We start from the raw sequence: 20527 nt of genomic DNA, 5'->3' as shown, positions 1-20527 counted from the left end.
TAGACCAAAATGAGGATCTCCTTGTGGAGGTAGAGGATATGGGTGAGGTACTAAATGAGTACTTTGCGTCTAACTTAATTTAAAACAGAGGGTGCTGCCAATGTCACAGTAAAGGAGGAGGTAGTAGAGATATGGACAGATTAAAAATAGACAAAGAGGAGGTCATTAAAAGGATGGCAGTGCTTTGGTGTCCCCCAGTCTGGATGGAATACATCCTAGGTTGCTGAGAGAAGTAAGGGTGGAAATTGTGGAGGCTCTACGTACAATTTCCAATCCTCCTTAGATATGGGAGTAGTGCCAGAGCACTGGAAGAATGCAAATGTTACATCCTTGTTCAAAAAAGAGACAAGGGAGAAACCCGGCAACTATAGCGCAGTTAACTTAAGGTCAATGTTGGCGAATCTTTTAGAGATATTAACCCAGGACAAAATTAATTGGCATTGGAAATATATGGGTTAATAAATTAAATAAAAAATAAAGCAATTTCTTAAAGGAAGAAGGTGTTTGCCTAACTTGACTGAGTTCTTTGATCAAGTAATGGGGAAAGTTGATGAGGGTAGTACAGTCGATTTTTAAAATTAATTTATGGGATGCGGGCATTGCTGGCTAGGCCAGCCTTTATTGCCCATCCCTAATTGCCCTTGAGAAGGTGGTGGTGAGCTGCCTTCTTGAACTGCTGCAGTCCATGCGGTGTAGGTACACACACAGTGCTGTTAGGAAGGGAGTTCCAGGGTTTTGACGCAGCGACAATGAAGGAACGGCAATATATTTCCAAGTCAGGATGGTGAGTGGCTTGGAGGGGAACTTCCAGATGATGATGTCCTTGTCCTTCTGGATGGTAATGGTTGTGGGTTTGGAAGGTGCTGCCTAAGCAGCCTTGTTGAGTTCCTGCAGCACATCTTGTAGATGGTACACACTGCTACCACTGTGTGTCAGTTATGGAGGGAGTGAATGTTTGTGGATGGGATGCCAATCAAGCGGGCTGCTTGGTTCTGGATTGTATCAACCTTCTTGAATGTTGTTGGAGCTGCAGTCATCCAGTGGAGAGCATTCCATCACACTCCTGACTTGTGCCTTGCAGATGGTGGACAGGCTTTGGGGAGTCCGGAGGTGAGTTACTCGCTGCAGGATTCCTAGCCTCTGACCTACTCTTGTAGCCACAGTATTTATATGGCTAGTCCAGGTCAGTTTCTGGTCAATGGTAACCCTCCGGATGTTGATAGTGGGGCATTCACCAATGGTAATGCCATTGAATGTCAAGGGGAGATGGTTAGATTCTCTCTTGTTGGAGATGGTCATTGCCTGGCACTTGTGTGGTGCAATTGTTACTTGCCCCTTGTCAACCCAAGCCTGGATATTGTCCAGGTCTTGCTACTCTTGGACATGGGCTGCTTCGGTATCTGAGGAGTTGCAAATGGTGCTGAACATTGTGCAATCATCAGTGAAATCCCCACTTCTGACCTTATGATGGAAAGATCATTGATGAAGCAGCTGAAGATGGTTGGGCCTAGGGCACTACCCTGAGGAAGTCCTGCAGTGATATCCTGGAGCTAAGGTGATTGACCTCCAACAACCACAACCATCTTCCTTTGTGCCAGGTATGACTCCAATAGCGGAGAGCTTTTCCCCTGATTCCCGTTGAGTCCAGTTTTGCTAGGGCTCCTTGATGCCACACTCGGTCAAATATTGCTTTGATGTCAAGGGCAGTCACTCTCACCTCACCTCGGGAGTTCAGCCCTTTTATCTATGTTTGAACCAAGGTCATGTATCTGGAATTTTAGAAGTTGTTGGATAAAGTACCACATAATAGTGTTATTAGCAAAGTTGAAGCCCATTGAATTAATGGGGCAGTTCCTGTGAGGGTATGAAATTGGCTATGAGAGAGAAAGCAGAGGGGAGTGGTGAACATTTTTTTTATTCCCAAGAGAATTGTGCAATGGTGTCCCCCAGGGGTGGATGTTGGGTCCATTGCTCTTTTTGATATATATTAAGGGCCTGAACTTGAGTACAAGAGCATAATGTCAAAGTCTGCAGATGACATGAATCTCAGAAATGTAGTAAACAGCTAGGACGTGGTAACAGATCCTGGGGGGGCACAGACAGACTGGTGAAACGGGCAGACTCATGGGAGATGAAAGTTAACAGAGAGTTGTGAAGGCAATATAAATGCAATGGGACAATTTTCTATGGGCTGTAGTTTGAGAGAGACCTGGATGTGTGTACTTACCATTTACAACATATAGGACGGAACCTGATCAGCTGCATGGAGGCAGCTTTGGAGGGAGGAGGGCAAGGAAATTCTGAAAGTTACATGTCAGGTTGTCTAGCTGACACATTCCTACCTCCAAGCGATCCCGCCAGAGATTGCACTGGCGCTGAGGGGCATGGGCCAACAGCCCAGCAGGAGCAGGTAGCTCATTAACATCTTTTAAGTGCCCATGGGAACAAAATGGTGACACTGCAGGGACTCCCTACTGAAGCCAAACCCCCAAACGTGCCTGGAGGCGGCCTGCCAGCGGGGTCCTGAGAGGTCTCCTTTAATTCTCCTCTGCCCCCTGAGCTTTGGGTGCCTGAGGGCTACAGCTGCAGCTGCAGGCCATCCTGTGGCGGAGTCTGGGGTTGTTCTGGTGGTCTCCCACCTACATCAGCAGGTGTACCTCTCCTGCTGGGGCTGCCGACTGTCCACAGCCTCGGGTGCTGCGATTGGCCCTCCTGCCTGCCAGCCGAGCTCACCCGCCATCCCTAATTGGACGGCACAGCTGGAAGTGGCTGCCTCTGGGAAGATCACAGAGGTGAGTGGGACTTAATGGACACCATCGGGGGTTGGGGCCTCCATATGGTCCCGACCCCCGAGAATCTTCTGAGTTGAGAAGGTTCCACCCATGATTCAAAATCAGATTGTACATTCCAAAACTGAATGGGTAATGACTTATGAGTTCTACTGCTATCTGCTTCTATTGCTATAAAATCTGCTATCCCAACTAGAAGTAAGTTGCTGCATCTTTAAGTTTATCAAGAGTGTGTCGGGTCCATAAAACATCCATGCACTTCATCTGGAGTTTAATGTTAAAATCAGATTACTTTGTCCTCTGGGTGCCACACCAGACAATTGGCCCAGTTCACTCCTTTGAAGTAGGCTGTAGCCATTTTAAGTACATCCAGTTTAAACGGCTGTTCTATGAAGACAATGTAGTTTTCAGTCAAACCAAAACTGTGGTAGTAACTCGGACTGAGGGGCGAGTGACAAGGAATGGAACATAATATTTCACAATTGTTAAAGCACGTGTTCTTCTTCTTGTCATCTGTTAGTTTCAAAGTAAAGGAAGAGTAGTTACCAAATTGCAGAAAATCATGATTTCAAAAGCTAATATGGTACTTTGTAACCTGCAGAATAATGATAGAAAAGTGGCTGAAGGAGAAGGTGGTGGTGGTGTGTTACAGCACACTCAGGGAGTCCAAGCTGCTCTGGCAACATGCACTCTTCACGTGCACGTTTTAAACTGGAGTTATGGGTAGTGATGGTAGAGGCCAACTTCCTTTCCATCCCACGGCTGACCGGGAATCTCTCCCGCCTGCCACTGGCATGTCTTGGAAGGATTTGCAGGTTGATACTGAATTTGTTTGGAAGAGGTAGGTGCTTCTTACCAATCTTAGTTCAATTCCTCTTATGGAGATTTCACCGTTCTGAAAGTTGTGGAACTGCTGCTTCAAGTCCCAGCTTCCTGGAATTTCTTGACGGCTAGTCTGGCGACTCAATGGCTTTAGTTAATGTATAGCTGCGCCACAGATACCTGGAAGGTCCTAGGTTTGATTTTTGGTATGGGCTCTCAGCTGTGATAGTAGTCAGGGTCCTACAATTGGGGCAGGATTTTTGGGCTCCACTGAGTTCAGGTACGAAGGCAGGTAGTGCCTGAAAATGCCAGCACTAGTTGGCGAGTTGGTATCCCGACCCCATCCCCAGTGTCAGCTATTTTGGTCGAGGCAAGTTCAGGACTGGCAGGGCTGCCCGTGCCTATGAGGCTGACAGCCAATTAGGCTCATTAAGAGCATCATTAAAGGTGATGGAGGCCGGCAGGGCTTTTTTCCAGTTGGCCTTCAGTTTCTCCACATCCCGGGAGGGGCACTTCAACCGCCTGAAGGTGGCAGGCCACTGTGGCAGCACTCCAGGCTGGCCTCTTGGCCCACCCTGCCGGCCTGGGTAAGGGTGCAGCCAAATTCACCCTACAGAGGGACTCCGATTCCACAGAGGTGGCCTGGCTGCTTTTCCATTTTTAAATACAATTTTTAAGAAAGTGGCTTGGAGGGCACCTTCATGTTGAAGTGCTCTCTCCGTTATTTGCCATTCGTTGCAGCTGGCTGCTCCTCTGAAGCTGGAAAGCTCTTGATAAGCCTTCAGGCTTCAAGAGCTTACCCATAGCCCTTAAACGGACAGGCAACCTGTACCCATGCCAATTAAGGGGGCGTTTCAGTGAAAATCCCAAACAGTGACTGTTTCTCTCCGGGGGGTGGGTTCGAGATCCAGAAATAGTCATGGCTCCCATTTCCCACCCCAAAAGTTAGTCCATGGTTTTAGTGTCCTTGAGTGAGGGAGGCAATTCTTGGCCAGACTTCCTCCTTATCATTATCTAGCAATGTGTGGCAGCTACCAAAACTGACTGCCTAAGCTCACATATCAGAGACAAACGTCATACCCCAGCAGGGGGATCAAAGGTTACGGAGAGAAGGATGGAGAATGGGGTTGAGAAACTTATCAGCCATGATTGAATGGCAGATCAGACTCGATGGGCCGAATGGCCTAATTTCTGCTCCTATGTCTTATGGTCTTATGGTCTTAAGGAGTCAGCACCTTCAAGAGAAAAATTAGCAAGAGAAGAACAGAATTAGAAGGAGATTTCTACACAAAGTGCTTGCTCCCAGGTTGTGTGTGAGCTACAATAAAGATAAAAGAAGGCAACAAGATGTGGCAGAGAAATATGAGCAATGCATAAGCTTTAGAATTTTACAATGTATTTATTATTTTCCTGCTGATCCCTTGGTGAGGTATCTTTGGTGGTATTGGCTGGGATGTCTCTGTTGAAGCTCCTTGCTGACTGACGAGGGGTTGGGAACAAGCAGAAGGAAAACAGAGGGCTGCATTAATGCACAGGCCTAATGGGGTCTGTGCCCTGGGGTTTCAGCCAAACATGGGGCCCGGGTGTTTATTAACTGGCTGTGATTATCCCTGTTCCTTGCAGCCTGTACCTGGTCCCAGCACAGGACAATGGGTTGAAGAAGCTTGTGAGTAAGGAAGGCAAGGTTGAAGATGCCATCAGAGCCTCACAGCAGGTGGGAAGATGCTGAAGAAGTCAATGAGTGGAGCAGAAAGAGTAGAGGGTGTTGATGGAGCCTCACAGGTCGACAGGAAGCTCCAGAAATACTTCCAGGAGACACTGCAATTCTACACAAGGTTGGATATTTCATCTTTTCTGTATTTTGTTATATGTTTCTGTTTTAGTGACTGTGGAGTGGAGTGGGGGGGGGAAGCGGGAGCAGGTAGGGGGGCGGGGGCGAGATGTGGTTGTGGTTACATGTGGTTACACAGAGGTGGAGTTCTTTACAGAGACAGCTGGAAATTCTTGGAGCCCAGGACCCCAGGAAATCTTTATGCAGCCCTAGGAACACTAACGTTTCCATCTGATTGTCCTGTCTATTTAGGCACTTCAGATTGCCCCATTTTGTTTTTGGATTTCGAAACCTGACTATTTGAATTTTGACTCTCTTGAATTTAAACCTTTCCCTTGTTATGTATGTGCAATGCATTTGGCAGAATTTTAATCTAGGTATAGAAATTGATAACATTGATCCAAAATGTGTGGTTGTCATTTATTACTGATGTGTCCTAGTTGCAGTTTCCATGAAAGCACCAGCTTCTCTCTTTCACCTCTAAATCGATATATTCCAGATTTAGCCCTACTTCGGAAGTGAGTGGTCTCAGTCTGTGCTGGATGTGTGCCAACAACCATATTGCTGAGGGCTTCACTGTAGGCATCTAAAGCACTTGCCTGTGATGGATGTTAAACCCAATACATATGTAAACCAGCGGTCTAAAGCCAGTTTCAGGCCCTTTGTGAAACTGAACAGCAAGTGACCACACCATTCAGTGACCTCTGGAAGCTGCTACCTGAAAGGTAAGTTTGAAGCTCTTTATTTACTTTATTATGGAGCCACAAGGATCAGGGAGGCTACTCCCGACCCCTCATTAAATCTGTGGGTCACTGCTGACCCCTCCCAATTGCCTCACATTTTTCCTGAAGATTTCAGCTGGTCAGCGAGCTAATCAATTCTACTGTTTCCCATTGCTGCCACCGCCCCCACCCCCACCCCCAACCCCCTCCCATAACAGAACAGCCACCCAGCTGTCTTTGGGATCGTGAATGCTGCCCTGAGCTCACTAGTACTATCCTAATGACGCTGGCAGACCAATGTTCCCTGGTTTTGTCATTGGCCTCATTAGGCAAATGCAGTTTGTGCTACACCAGGATCACACTGCAATTCGAGTGCAGTCCAATTTCGAGGCCTCCATGTAGCTATTTGAACAGGAGCAGTGAGACATCCTGGTCAATGATCCTCCTTCAACTGACACCATTCATTCATGAAATGCAGCCATCGCTGGCAAGGGCAGCACTTATTGCCCTTGAGAAGGTGGCAGTGAGCAACAATAACTAAACTATAAATATAATCCATTGGATTATAGCACTCACGGACACCTTAACAATATTACAACATGCTAGATGAATGCAAGTTCTTTCTTTTTTCATATGTTGGAATAATTTTAGCCAAAGTAATCTTTTCTTCACAATGAGTCTTCAATTTTGTCACCCTATGAGGGCTTCAAATAGTCATATTTTTCTAAAATTGAATATTTCACAACATTTTGAACATGGAATAATAAAAAGATGTTAAAAATAGTTCAGTCAGCAGATGAAGTGTTACTGAGCTATATAAAGCACTTTGATTTGGACTCCAGTTTCTACTGCTGCAATACAGTGAGAGGCACCACATTTGTTTCCCTGTCCCTGAAAAATATGTGGGGAGTCGGGGGTGGGGTGGGCGGGGGGAGATGAGATAAGCCAGAGATCCCAGGTCTTGTCAATGATCCTTATCCCTTCACAGGCTGCTGATTCAAGAAATAATTTATTTTAAAAAAAACTAACAAAACACTTTGCTGAAAGGAATTATCAGTGTCCCATTGAACGATATGTGCGAACTAAAACCAAACCAATCTTTCAGGCTTCCCTGGATGTCAATATCCTGTGGGTTACCACAGACCAGAAACTGAACTGGACCAGCCATATAAAAACTGTGGCTACAAGAGCAGGTCAGAAGCTGGGAATTGTGAAGAGTTTAACTCATCTCCTGACTCTCCAAAGCCTGTCCACCATCCACAAGGCACAAGTTAGGAGTGTGATGGAATACTCTCCACTTGCCTGGATGAGTGCAGCTCCCAACAACACAAGAAGCTTGGCATCATCCAGGACAAAGAGGCCCACTTGATTGGCACCACATCCACAAACATTCACTCCCACCACCATCGACGCACAGTAGCAGCAGTGTGTACCATCTACAAGATGCACTGCAGCAACTCACCAATGCTCCTTTGACAGCACCTTCCAAACTCATGACCTCCACCAGCTAGAAGGACCAGGGCAGGAGATGCATGGGAACACCACCACCTGCAAGCTCTGGAACTATATCTCTGTTCCTTCACTGTCACTGGGTCAAAATCCTGGAACTCTCTTCCTAACATCACTGTGGGTGTTCCTATAACTCATGGACTAAAGTGGCTCAAGGCAGCAGCTCACCACCACTTTCTCAAGGGCAATTACGGATGGGCAATAAATGCTGGCCTAGCCAGTGACACCCAAATCCCACGAATGAACGTTAAAAAAAACAAGACTTGATCAGAAAAGATTCATGAGAATAGTTCCTGGGATGAGAAACTTCATTATGAAGAGAGACTGGAGATGTTAGGACTGTTTTCTTTAGAGAAAAGAAGGTTGAGAGGATATTTGATAGAGGTACTCAAAATTACAAGCATCTGGACTGAGTAGGTATGAAAAAACTTCCCACTCGTGAAAGGATCAAGAACGAAAGGACATAGATTCAAAGTAATTAGCAAAAGAAGCAAGAGTGATACAAGGAAATGCTTTTTCACACAGCGAGTGGTTAGGATCTGGAATGCACTACCTGAGAGTGTGGTGCAGGTAGGTTCAATTGAAGCATTTTTAAAAATTCATTCATGGGATGTGGGCGTCGCTGACTGGGCCATCATTTATTGCCCATCCCTAACTGCCCTTGAATTGAGTGGCTTGCTAGGCCATTGCAAAGGGCATTTAAGATTCAACCACATTCAAAAGCGAATTAGATTGTTATCTGAAAAGGAAGAATGTGCAGGATTACGGGGAGAAGCTGGGGGAATGGCACTCGGGGAGTTGCTCATTCAGAGAGCTGGTGCAGACACGATGGGCCAAATGGCCTCCTTCTGTGCTGTAACAATTCTGTGATCAATTACCTGGCTATATATTTGGTATCTTCACAAACAGATACTTTGTTTTGCCTTTCTCAGCTATCGAGGTGCCCATATTGTAAGTGTTTCCATTTCCATCATAATGTGGATGAGATGTTGCCAAGTTCAGAGCAACATATTTTCTGTAATCAACCTATAAAAAATGCCAAAGATAAATTAAGCTTCTCTTCACCTCTGAACATCCATTGTCATTTGCTATTTTAAAAAACACGCTTCTTTATTATTTTGCAATTGGGAATTTTTTTTTTTAGCATAAATTCAACCAGAGAATATTACAACGCATGGAGAAAATAAAAATAAAACTATTTATGAAGATTCCACCACAAAAATGGTGGCGCAATAACACTGGGCACTGAGGTACTGTACCATGAAATTGAAGAGACTCAGAGATGCAAAACTGAGTGTAACATTGAAATTTGTGGCCTTTTGGAATGATTCCAACTTTTTCCCCACTTCTGTACTGTATTTCAAGGCTCTAATATGTTTGTACCACATTATAAAACCTATTGTGAAATGTAGGCCTTTTCCCACAAGGAGAATGAGACATTCCAAGGGATGAATCATCTCAGGTAGAGTAGCATCATCCACTGGCTTCTGGCTGACTCCAGTGGTATTTGTAGAATCTGGGAGTGGATGGTCAAGACATCCTCCCTTCCAGAAATTGGTGTGTAATGCCATTGGGACAAAAAATTTTAACTCAAGAGGGAGGTGAAAACAGAAGCATTCCTGATCAACTGATGCAACCAAAAGATATCTGGGGCTGAATCTTACCTTTGATGTCGGGCGGGCTGAGCGGGAGCGGGCGGGGGTGGGCGCTCAGCATAATAGGCGATCCATAGCGCTCAGTGCTACCTGTGCAGGTGAGAGGAGGAGGAAAGGGGTCTGCGCTCTTTCTCATGCATGCGCGCAAAAGAGCGCAGCAATCTCCCTGAGGCACGGAGCTGCCTCAGGGAGATTAAGTTCATAATAAAACTTTTGACTAAAGGAAGTTAAAAATTATTTAAACATGCCCCATCACGTGACAGTGTCACATGAACTGGAACATGTTTGTGAATTTTGCATAATTTAATTATTTTATAAAACCTTCAGGAAACCTCATCCCGCCCGTGGATGAGGTTTCCTGAAAAACGCGAAGGCCGCTTGGGCTCTTCGCCTGCCTGCCAGACTTAAGGTTGGACAGGCAGCTTGGTTAACTACTTTAATTGCTTTTTTAATGGCCTTAATAGGCCGTTGACTGTTTGGCAGGCGCCTGCTGAACGAAATATCAAAATGACGCGTGATGACATCGGGATGCACGCCCGACATCATCGCATGTCATTTTACGTGTCAACGTGTCGAGCCCACACATATTGCCAACAGCAATATTCTGGCCCTAAAGTATTTATCTGTTGAATATATGTTAGTTAAACATTGGTGACCATTTCCGCGTAAACAGAACTGTTTACCCAGCTGTAAACTAGAATCCCTCCAGCAGAGTTTTATTTTAATTGATCTCACCTTATCCAACGTTTCAAGTAACCTAGGGTCTATCCTTCTTATGTAGTTGACCTCTGACGAAGCAAAGAAATCCTCACCATATTTAATTATGTTAATCAAACAGTTATCAGTGAAATCAGGAATAACGTGTGTGAGATAGGAAAATGCCCTGTAAAATAAAAACAGAGGCATGTTATTTGTTTATGTTAGATTCAGTTGTTTCCATTTTGAGTCAAGGTGCAATGGAATAAATTATGGAGCTGACAGTAGAAAGGAAGTGTTTCTGCAATATTGGTAGAACTCAAGATGGATGAGTTGTTGGACTCTAATGGTACGCACTTAGATTGTTGAAAGAAGTCAGAGAAGAGACAATGAAGGCTTTGATGATAATTTAAAAATCCACCCTAAACTTGAAAGTTTTTCTATATGGCTGGACAGTACCTGACAATTATTTAAGAAGGAAGAGAAGGTGAAATGGGTAACCCTTAGCTAAAATCTTAATACAAGTTGTGGGCAAACTTGTGATGAATTCAACAGAGTTTTTTTTAATAAATTACAGATTGGACAGATAAAAGGAGTTTGGTGGATGCAGTGTATATGAATTGTCGGAAAACATTCAATAATACATTTCACTAGAATAATGCAGGTGTATGCAATGAGAGGAAATAATCAGCATGGACATGATGGTAAATAAACAAAAAAAACTAGGATCACTGGGTTTTGCTTGGACTATAGGAAGTGAGTCGAGGGTCAGTAATGGGTCATTTTTTGTTCTTGGTATAAATAGTTAACTCGGACTGCAAGGAATACAGTCTCAAAATTAGTTGAAAACACGAAAGCAGAAGATTCGGAAAACAATAAGGATTATAAAAGACTTAAGGAGGGGATGGACAAGACAAAAGATTAGAAGATGCAATTTCATGTGCAGAAGATGATATATTCTAGAAGAGTGAAAAAAGCAAAGAATGGATGTATATACTTGGTGCAATAATCCTCAAGGCTGTGGGTATTAGTGAGCAGAGATTGAAGGGTTCAGATATAAAATTCCCTACAAGTGCCTGTGTAAATAGATAAACCACATGAGTGCAAGAGTGACAAAGTATGGATGAATTTGTACAACAACTTGGTTAGGCCACAGTTCGAGTGCTGTGTGCAGTTGTGGACACCTCATCATCTTAAAGGCATTAAAATCATTGAGGCATTTACCACAGGTTTGTTGGGCTTATGGGAAATTATATTTTAAAGAGATACTTGAGATACTAGTACTATTTACACTGGAATGTAGAATATTCAATATTTAACACAGGTTTTTAAAGATTTAATAGGTGTTTTTGAAATTATGAAAAGTTTTGATAGGGTGAAATGAAAAGATTATCTTCTCCAATCGAGGAGTTGATAATAAAAATCATCAATTTTAAATTATCACTAAAGGAGTGAAGAAGAGGTTAGGTTAGGAGAAATACCTTTGCCAGAGGCCATTTTTAAGCATGGGATGCTTGCAACTGGGATTAGTTGAGACAGAACCTATTGCATCCTTCAGGGGAACAGAGTTAGATTTGAAGCAGAGAAAGATACAAGGCTATAGGGGAGAGTGCAGAGCAGTAAGATTAGTTTTAGATTGCAGTACCAAAGAGCTGGTATAGCACAATGGGCCTAATGGTCTCCTTCTGTGCCACAAATTTCTACAATTCCATGATACAGTTTTATTTGATCATTAAAATAATTACAAAATATCAGTAATTCACTTCATGCTTACTTGGAAAAGATATTCTTGCATGGATCTGGGTAAGCCATTGTGCCAAACTCTGACACCACAATCCTATTAGCTTCTAAGTTAGGCTTGTAAGTATCACTGCGGAGATACTTACTTCTGTAGAATACCTCGCCTAGATTTAAGAATATAAAAGCCAGTAATCATTGTGGTTAGTAGTAATGAATTTTCAATTCTCCATTCTAGTCTAGGAAACTCAGAATTTGAACTTTGTGATGTTCATCACATTTTCGTCGTAAAGCTTTGGGTTTCATGATCTGCTGCATTTGCTCTAACTTAGAACAAGTGGTCGTACTTCCAATTGTAGTACGTCCAGCTCACAATTGGAAATGCCTGGGACTCATTCCAGTACAGTTGAATGCTGATAAATATATACAGAATAATAACATGTTTGGAGTTTAAAAATATATTTGTTTATCTGTGCCTGGAGCTAATGTCACTGCTTGATTCATTTCAAAGCAGCTAGGTGTCAGTCATTGATCTTCCTTTCTATTGGGCTTTTTGTTGGTGCCAGTTTCGAAATACAGCATCAGTCAGACAATGATCTCACATATATTAAAGTACTTAAGGATAATTTCCCTCACAAGCATGGGACCCAGCACAGAAAACAGATCACTAAGGCTGTTGGACACCTCTGCTTAACGGGCAGAGAACAACAGTTAAAATGTTTCTTTTTCTCACCAATTTTTCATCCCTCCATCCTCACCTAAAAGCACTGACTTCTTTATGATTATATATTTTTTTAAATCTGAAAAAAATTAGAGGTCTATGGGAAAGAACAGGAGAGTGGGACAAATTGGATAGCATTATCAAAGAGCTAGCATATGCATGAGGGGCTGAATGACTTCCATCTGTACTGCATCATTCCATGGTTATATCCATGGATTTTGAGTTGTGGAACATTGTGTGGCTCTCATTGGGAAAATATGGGGAAAATGGAAGAACAAATATGTTCTGCCAGATGGTGAAGGATAGAATTGGAGCCAACGTTTACACACTTCTATATATATTTATAGTTACACATTACAAACATACACCTCCTAACCCCAAAAAAGGTTACTTTGTGTTTATTTATGCCTTTTTTGAGCCAACAAGAGGTTGCCAATAACTAGGAGCTAAGTGCCCTTTCTGAAGAAGGCACGGCTAATACACAGCCTTTTAGGAAATTGTCTTCCTGGTAAGGGAAGGCCTCAAGTGTACGGACAGACACCGCATGCTCCCTATCCAGGGAAACTCGGATGTAGACTCATCCCAGAGGAGAGGCGGATGGTTGGGATGAATGACCCCCTCGACCATCCACTGCCTGTATCTGTGGTTGTCCATGTTGGCCAGGCCCAGGAGCAGTCCCATGAGGAGGTCCCCCAATCTGCTAATTCCACTCTGCACTGGGTGGCCAAAGCGTGGGACTGAAGTACAACCATAAATTAAGGAGCAGCACTCTCAGATAATGGAAGAGGACCTGCAACCTCTCACACTCTACATAGATGTGGAACACTCTTCCAGGCCACAGAAATTACAGGTGGTCCCGGAGTCTGTGAATCGGCTTGACCATCTATTGCATGGGAGTGTCATGTGCAACACTCTCCATGCCAAATTCACGATGGACCAATGGAGGACTCCCACATAGACAATCTCCCACTGGGGACCCCCACATCTTCCAGACGGCAGGATGGAACATCATGGCCTGTACAGATGGTTGACAAGAGCGAGGAAGTGGAAAGTGTGCAAGAGCAGGTCATACAGGAAACTCCTCCACATAGGGTGGAATAGAATGGAGAGGATTTCCAAGAGATCACTCAGATTGTGAGGCTGAGGCTCCCAAAGAAGTTTTCGGGGCTTGGCACCAATGAGAAATTCTGTCTGAATGGGGGTCAGCTCGGAAGGAAGTGCTCCACATGCCAGAACCACCTCGACATCTTGAGCACAGTTAAGGCGAGCAACACTTTTCTGATTCTCAATAGCTTTGGCCGTGAGCTGGACATTATCGATGGACACAGGTCATCCTGATCCTTCCAGCCTGTTTTGGGGGGCTCAAGTGAATGCCCAGTTAATGTCCACCACCTACATGCAATTAGACACAGTTTATTTACAATTAACAAAAGATAGACATAGTGGACTTTGGCACATTTTGTGTCTATCTTCACAGTAGAAGATGCATGTTTCATACAAGGAATACATGGTAACCTAGGGGCTAAAAAGAATGAGGAAATTAAGGAAATTAGTATCAGCAGAGAAAAAGTATTGGAGAAACTTAAGGGATTAAAATCCGATAAATTGCCAGGACCTGATTGCCTACACCTTAGGTTTCCAGAAGAGATAACTGCAGAGATTGTGGATGCGTTAGGAATTCCAAAATTCCTTAGATTCAGGAATGGTCCCATCAGATTGGAAATTGGAGAATGTTACATCACTTTTCAAGAAAGGAGGGAGAGAAAAAACAGGGAACTACAGGGCAGTTAGCCTAACATAATTTTGGGAAAATGCTGGAATCTATTATTAAGTAAGTCTTAACAATGCACTTAGAAAAGCACAGTATGATTAGAACAAGTCAACATGGTATTACTGTTTGACAAATTTATTTGAGTTTTTTGAGGATGTAACTAAGTAGGGTAGATAAAGGGAAAGCATTGGATGTAGTACACCCAGATTTCCAAAAGGTATTTGATATGGTGCCATACAAAAGGTTAATAGACAAGATAAGGGCTCATGGAGTTGGGAGTAATATATTAGCATGGATAGAGAATTGGACAGAAAGCAGAGAGTGGATATAAATGGGGCTTTTTCAAGTTGGCAGGCAGTGAATGGTGGAGTACCGCAAGGACCAGTGCTGGGGCCTTAGCTACTTACAATCTATATTATTGACTTAGATGAAGACATAAAAAGTAATCTATCCAAGTTTGCTGATGATACCAAGTAATGGAAAGGTGAGCAGTGGGGAGGACACAGAGAGGCTGCAAATAAATATAGATGGGTTAAGAGTGGGTAACAAGGTGGCAGATGGAGTATAATGTAGGGAAGTGTGAAGTCATTCATTTTGGTTGTAAGAATAGAGAAAAAGAATATTTTTTACAAGGTGTGAAACTTGTAAGTGTTGATCTTCAAAAAGACTGGGGTGTGCTCGTACAAGGAACACAAAGTTAGAGCGCAGGTGCAGCAAGCAATTTGCAAGACAAATGGCATGTTGGCTTTTATTACAAGGGGATTGGAGTACAAGGAAATCTTGCTACATTTGTACTGGGTTTTGGTGAAACCACATCTGGAATACTGTACGCAGTTTTGGTCTCCACATTTAAGAAAGGATATAGTTGAATTGGAGGCGGTACAGCGAAGGTTCACTAAATTAGTCCCTGGGATGAGGGGGTTGTCCTATGTTGAGAGGCTGAGTAAATTGGGCTTATATTCTCTGGAATTTAGAAGAATGACAGGCGATCTCATTGAAACATACAAAATTCTGAAGGGGCTTTAAAGGGTAGACACTGAGAGGTTGTTTCTACGGGTTGGGAATCTAAAACACGGAGGCACAGTCTACGGATAAGAGGCCGATCATTTAGGACTGAGATGAGGAGAAATTACTTCACTCAGGTTGCTGAATCTTTGGAAATCTCTATCCCAGAGGGCTGTGGATGCTTCATTGTTGAATACATTTAAGACTGGGATAGACAGATTTTGGTGTCTCAGGCAATCAAGAGATATGGGGAGCTGGCAGGAAAGTGGGGTTGAAGCCCATGGTCAGCCATGATCGTATTGAATGATGGAGCAGGCTCGATAGGCTGTATGGTCTACTCCAGCTCTTATTTCTTGCATTCTTTGACCAATGGCAGCTAACCGCAAGGTTTCTCTTTGCCCATATGTCATTCTAAGCATTTCACTTTTTAATTCTCAAGTTCTATATTTTAATTTCACTTATAAGATGACATAAATCAGATCCCCTTTCTCTCATCGGTTTCTCCCAGCTAAAAACAAGCCATCAGACTATCCAAAGATGTACATTTATTAATCTATTGTTGCTCTTGTAATGTTACAGGAACTAGTCATTGCTCTCACAACAACAGTACAGACCACAGAGAAGTGAAATTCTACTTTAATTATCTCTGGACCGCCAAATAAAACCTGCACTGAAAATCTTTTGAGTCAGCTCTTTCCCCTGGAGGTTATTATCGTGCACTGTTACACAAAAAAATGGAGCAATGATGGTTAGTGATAAAACATCCAAGTGAAACACATAACATTCATGAGAATACATCAAGTTAATCTAATGTTTAACAGTTTTCAAATCCAAATTAGTGAAATTTCTGTAAAACTGTATTATGTGACAAACAATCTTCCACCCACCCTTTGACAACCTTTTATTGAAGACTATCGGCATTTAGATTTTGCAAGCAGATTTTGTGCTTAATAAGGAATGCGTGCCTAATTAAACTAATGGACAGGGCAAATGTCCACAGTTGTCTTGATATTTATCAATTTCACATATGGAAACAGGTTAATGGTGTTCTATAGTAACATACCATTTTCAAAAGTGAAACTATGCAGCAGAGACATCCCATCAAACCAATGGTTGTAGACAGTGTCTCCAATTTTGTGCATGCCTGGTCCATTTCAAATGAGTGTCCCGCGTAGCCATTGTGGAATTTGGCCTATCTACATTAAAAATAAGCATTAGTTAAAAGCATCTTATTTTACAGTTATTATTGGTTTATTTACAGCTGGTGGTACAGATCAAATTCAATGCAATGTCAATAATACCTTGAGCACTTTAAGAAGCAAAAGACGTGCAGGATCTATTTGTGCAGGTAGTACCTGTAGATATTAATGTAGCAGTGCAACAGTTGAAACTAAGCACCTTTCCAAAGTGGCAACTTCAATTTAAATGTCTCAAAAAGCTTCCTGATGTTCGAAAAGGCGCATTGTCATAAGATCAGAATGATAAACCAGCTCACGCCACTTATTAATGCATTATTGCACGATAATGTTTAAAAAAAACATGGTTACATAACATCGCTAGATCAGCAGATATTTAGTTTTACAAAGTATAAATATTACAGAATCTAAGGCACTGGTTCTGCCCATATTTTAAAAAAACAAGCTCGGAAATAAACAGGCCAAATTCGAGGCGGAGCAAGAAATGAAGCCAACTTCTTCAAATTCAGTGTTTGTGATAACAGTTTCGGTTCGTGCAGCATAAATCAGACCGACTCTGAAAGAAAGAAAATCCTCCTTTCGGGGCCGGAGTCTCACTCCAGTTGGCCTTGGTGTCAGGTCATGTCTTGAGTCCTCATTCACACTCGCCTTGGTTCTACCGCTGCAATTAAATGCCCCGAGGAAGACACACGGGCTAAAAAGCAAAATACACTGCGGATGCTGGAAATCTGAAACAAAAACAAAAATAGCTGGAAAAAACTCAGCAGGTCTTGACAGCATCTGCGGAGAGGAACACAGTTAACGTTCGGAATCCGTGTGACTCTTCATCAGATGCTGTCAGACCTGCTGAGTTTTCCCCAGCTATTTTTGTTTTTGTTTGAAAACACACGGGTACCCGTCTAGCAGTTTTGGCCCTGGTTGTGCATTGAGCTCTCACTGAAAGCAGCACACGCCGGAGGTACAACAGATTAGGAAGGTTGCAGTTATTTTTCTCATCAGGCGCACAGACGATATTTCAGGATTTGATCAAACTCGGTTACTCCGGGATTTGCAGTGGTTTAAAGTGCATTAACCAGTGAGTTGCTGCTGCGGCTGGTAATTTCCATTGCCTGAATTTTTAAAACGCCGAAATTTTGCAGTACATATCTGTTTATATTAAAGAGGGTTACCGACCATTCTTGGTTATACTGTAATGATCAATACTTCTCACCTTGAACTTCTGCTCTGATTGGCTCTGGGTTTCCCTTTTTCTTTTCTGCGAAGAGCGATTGCATGCTGATCGCAAGCCCAGGGTGCGGGACACTGTCTTCACTCAATACCTGCGCTACCCCAACTATCTCACTGTAAATGGTCAGAGAACACGCCACCAAAGTGCAGGTTTTATCGCTGCTGACCTATGTGGATGGAAAGGCAAAACACAGCTCGATACAGTAAAAGCACGCCCCAAAAGACAATGCAAGTTTATTAAAAACAAAAAGCTAAAAGCTACTGCGGATGCTGGAAATCCAAAAACAAAACAGAATTACCTGGAAAAACTCAGCAGGTCTGGCAGCATCGGTGGAGAAGAAAAGAGCTGACGTTTCGAGTCCTCATGACCCTTCAACAGAACTGAAGTATAGTTAGGAGAGAGGTGAAATATAAGCTGGTTTAAGGTGGGGGGTGGGGGGGAGAGAGAAGTTGAGGGTGGGGTGGTTGTGGGGACAAGCAAGCAGTAATAGGAGCAGATAATCAAAAGATGTCACAGACAAAAGGATCAAAGAGGTGTTGAAGGTGGTGATATTATCTAAGAAAAGTGCTAATTAAGAATGGATGGCAGGACACTCAAGGTACAGCTCTAGTGGGGCTGGGGGGAGAGACTAACAAGGTATTAGTTGTAGATTTAAAAATAAATGCAAGTTTATTTCCTGTCCAAACCATGCAATAAAGATTTCTCTGCCACACTTCATTCATACCACCAGTTTCAAAGTTGAATGCCCTTATTTAAGGTGGAGTTGAGATGAAAGTTTTGTTTACAGCAAGTGCCTCGGATAGTCACTTTCAACAATCTTGCAAATTTTCCCGGCATGGACTCGCTGGGCCGAATGGCCTCTTCTGACTATGAGTTCTTAACACACTTAACGCGGTCCTGTCAAATTTTCAAATGCGTTGATGTCGTATTCTTTCTTGCTTTAAACAGTGAAGAAATAATTTGTGTAAAGTTGTCGAAATCCCTGCTTAGAGGAAGATTACTTCCAAACTAATCTTAACGATTGAATGCGAGAAAAAAAAATGATGATTCTACTGCTTACAAAAAGCAACGGAACAGCTAAAATAAGAAATGCAGCGTACTTCCCAGTTTCTCTGATACTTGTTACTTAAAAGCCTCGGCTCTGACCGCCACAGATATTCCAGAGATAAAAACAAAAAACTACTGCGGATGCTGGAAATCCAAAACAAAAACAGAATTACCTGGAAAAACTCAGCAGGTCTGGCAGCATCGGCGGAGAAGAAAAGAGTCGACGTTTCCAGTCCTCATGACCCTTCAGCAGATATTCCACACGGATTCTCCAGCTGAAATCCTGAACAGTGGAGATAAAAGTAAAAAACTGCTGATGCTGGAAATCAAAAACAAAAATACCTGGAAAAACTCAGCAGGTCTGGCAGCATCTGCGGAGAGGAACACAGTTAACATTTGGAGTCCGCATGACTCTTCAACAGAACTAAGGAAAAATAGAAAAGGGGTGAAATATAAGCTGGTTTAAGGGGGGATTGGGACAAGAAGAGCTGGATAGAGGGCCAGTGATAGGTGGAGATAACCAAAAGATGTCACAGAGAAAAGGACAAAGAGGTGTTGAAGGTGGTGATATTATCTAAAGGAATGTGCTAATTAAGGGTAGAAAGCAGGACGAGCAAGGTACAGATAGCCATAGTGGGGGTGGGGTGGGGTGAAGGAATCGAAAAAGGCTAAAAGGTAGAGATAAAACAATGGATGGAAATACATTTAAAAATAATGGAAATAGGTGGGAAAAGAAAAATCTATATAAATTATTGGAAAAAACAAAAAGGAGGGGGAAAATCGGAAAGGGGGTGGGGATGGAGGAGAGAGTTTATGATCTAAAATTGTTGAATTCAATATTCAGTCTGGAAGGCTGTAAAGTGCCTAGTTGGAAGATGACGTGCTGTTCCTCCAGTTTGCGTTGAGCTTCACTGGAACAATACAGCAAGCCAAGGACGGACATGTGGGCATGAGAATAGGGTGGAGTGTTGAAATGGCAAGCGACAGGGAGGTCTGGCTAATGCTTGTGGACAGAATGAAGGTGTTCTGCAAAGCGGTCACCCAGTCTGCGTTTGGTCTCCGCAGAGGAAACCACATTGGGAGCAACGAATGCAGTAGACTAAGTTGAGGGAAGTGCAAGTGAAATGCTGCTTCACTTGAAATGAGTGTTTGGGCCTTTGGACGGTGAGGAGAGGGGAAGTAAAGGGGCAGGCATTGCATCTTCTGCGGTTGCATGGGAAGGTGCCATGGGAGGGGTTTGAGGTGTAGGGGGTGATGGAGGAGTGGACCAGGGTGTCACAGAGGGAATGATCCCTACGGAATGCCGCCGGGGGGGTGAAGGGAAGATGTATTTGGTGGTGGAATCATGCTGGAAATGGCGGAGGGTGACATCTGTTCTGATGATGCCACTTTCAAAAACAGTTCCTCTGACATGTCCTCCTTCTTCCTTAATCGAGGTTTTCCACCCACAGTGGTTGACAGGGCCCTCAACCGTGTCCGGCCCATCTCCCGCGCATCCGCCCTCACACCTTCCTGAGACTAAGTGCTGTCTCAGGGAGATCGTGAAAGTTTTATAACTTAAAAAATAGAAAAATAAAAAAAATTAACATGTCCCCCTCATGTGACAATGTCACACGAGATGGGACATGTTAATAGACATCACAAAGTTTATTAAAGTTTTTTAAAACAGACATGAAACCTCATCCCGCCAGTGGATGAGGTTTCATGTTTTTTCAGAAGCCTGCTGGGGCTCCTGGTCTGTCCGCCAGCCTTAAGGTTGGATGGGCAGGGCCTTTAATTGGCTTAATTATCCTGTCAA

The 20527-nt window shown here is 43.2% G+C and overlaps 1 pseudogene; it reads right to left on the bottom strand.

Annotated features, from left to right (window-relative positions):
- The window catches only part of LOC144681392 (beta,beta-carotene 15,15'-dioxygenase-like), a 43271-nt pseudogene extending 25438 nt beyond the window's left edge, over nt 1–17833 (bottom strand).
- Nucleotides 17834–20527: the final 2694 nt, after the last annotated feature.

The sequence above is a fragment of the Cetorhinus maximus genome, chromosome 6 (assembly GCF_964194155.1).
Source record: "Cetorhinus maximus chromosome 6, sCetMax3.hap1.1, whole genome shotgun sequence".
In the NCBI taxonomy this organism is placed as follows: Eukaryota; Metazoa; Chordata; class Chondrichthyes; order Lamniformes; family Cetorhinidae; genus Cetorhinus; species Cetorhinus maximus.
This window is presented reverse-complemented; position numbering and strand designations above follow the sequence as displayed.